The sequence below is a fragment of the Limulus polyphemus genome, unplaced genomic scaffold (genome assembly GCF_000517525.1).
Source record: "Limulus polyphemus unplaced genomic scaffold, Limulus_polyphemus-2.1.2 Scaffold209, whole genome shotgun sequence".
Classification (NCBI taxonomy): Eukaryota; Metazoa; Arthropoda; class Merostomata; order Xiphosura; family Limulidae; genus Limulus; species Limulus polyphemus.
Window position 1 is genome coordinate 520734 of NW_013665819.1, and position 2347 is coordinate 523080.

A 2347-nucleotide genomic window follows, 5' to 3' on the forward strand; every position below is an offset into this window, starting at 1 on the left:
ATGTCACACTATACAGAACAGAAAAGGCTTTGCAAAGCTTGGTGAATTACTTGGCGCAAGTTATTGAATTTTCCTAATAACTAGAAGTTGCACACATTTCAGAATGTCAAGGGACTTGCATCTACCATGTCTATACACAGACAGACACTAACATATTTATATAGTATATTTTATCACTGATCTAGCCAAAGTTATACCTAAAGCAATTTCACTTAATTTAAAAATTTTCATGGAACTGCTAAAGATGTCAATTACAGTACTGCCTGCTTTCAAAAGTAATGATATAATAATAATACAAACTGGTAAGATGTGCTAATTTTGTCTAGTTTGTTTGTTTGTTTTTGAATTTCGCGCAAAACTACACGAGAGCTATTTGCGCTAGCCGTGCCTAATTTTGTAAAACTAGAGGGAAGGCAGCTAGTCATCACCACCCACCACCAAGAATTGATGAGAAGTGTTGATGCAAAACTGAGAACTCTAATATGTATCCAATGAAAACTACAAATGTACAAATATGCGACTATGAGAAGTAACTACTTATTTAAATCACTTCAATGTACATTTTTTAATAAGTTAAAAATTTAAAAAATGTCCAGAAGGTCTGATTAAAACATTAGCTTTATTAACTCAAATACAACTTGAAAAAATTATACAATGATAATTTTACATTTGCTGTATTTACTTAAAACTTGCATGCAAAATATCAACTTTTTTTATCTGTCTTCTTATCAAGCTTTGAAAATTACTAAAAATATCCTGGTATTGGCTGAAGAATCATAAGATACTATAATAGATTATTTATTAGAAAAAAAATGCTTGAATTAGACTTTCATAATGCATACTTTCTATAAAAACTACAATAACAACAATGCATGTTACCAGCCAATCTAAAATTCTTTACCTGAAGCCATTTCATAATATAAACTCAAGTATAAATAAATCCTATTCTAATACAACTTGAATTAGTAAAACACTTTATTCAGTTGAGTATACATTTGAGCAGACTTCTTGTTTCACTAAATTTCTTTTACCTTTCATAATATAGATCTATATGTTCAGTGTTTTAAACAGAAGTGAACACACAATGTTAAATTATAATAAAACATGTACAAATGTGGATTTATAACCAATTAAAAAATGTTTAAAAATAAATAGAGGATTTAGCTTTCAAAACAACCATCATTACAACTTCTTCTATTCGAGAAATGGAAATTGTTTTTGTACATTAACAAGACTACAAGGGACTGTCTTAGGGTAGATAAATTAGCAAACAAAATGCTGTAAATATGTGGTTGTCCATCCTTGGCAAGTAAAACACTACTCAAATGCAGCTAGTTATTGACTTATTACTGCACTCAACTAAGAAAGTAAAACTATAAAGATGTGCCTATTGATTAATGGGTGAGATACAACTTACTATAATTACCTTACTGAGGATAGCATTAGAGCAAATATATCAACAAATATATGGTACACAAAATTCTAATAGTGATGTTAGGTTTATGTCATTAATTGAAATAAGATACTGGAGTACAAACCATAAAAACATTTCTTTAAAGTTGAGTTTCTACCTAATTCCTATAAAATAACATTATTATTTAAAAAGTCAGAGATGTAAAACGTCTATCAATTCATTTAGCATATGGCCAGGAGAGCTGAACATGCATTATAGAAATACTTTTTAACACATTCACAACAACAAACATGACCACTTAATCATGTTGTTGTTGTTTTTCTTTAAACATAGAGGTTCTGCAGTGAGAGGCAAAGGGATGAATTTAATTTCTCTCCCACAGGACAACTTTCATTTTTGCCTTTCAGATAATTTGTTATTAAACAAATTTGGTATTCATTTTGAAATTATTACATCTGCACTTAGAAATTTAAAGTGGAGCATCTACACTGTTTGGCACACAAGTTCATAAATTAATACAAAATTAATTGAATCTGTTATGACTAACACTCTAGATTACTATAAAGTAAAATATCATATTAAAATATCCAACTGTGTTCAGCTTTGTTTCACTGAAATCACAGTTACTGTATCAGCTGTTCTACATCTAGTATTAACCATAAAACCCATAACATTAGCATAGAATTGAAGCACAGCAATTATTAAAAAGAAATTCCTATTAGAAGCATGTTTGCAAGAAAGCCTAACAATATGTTAAAAAACTGATTAACTTTCTTAATGTACCTTGTTAAGTATGTGCAGTTCAGTACAATATAACTCTAAAAATTGTTATTTCACTAAACAAAACATGGATATTTTTTAAAATTCCTAAACAATGTTATGTTTTGAAGTTGTATTTTCCAAGGTTTCAAATCTTTGATGGTTTTTTCTTTT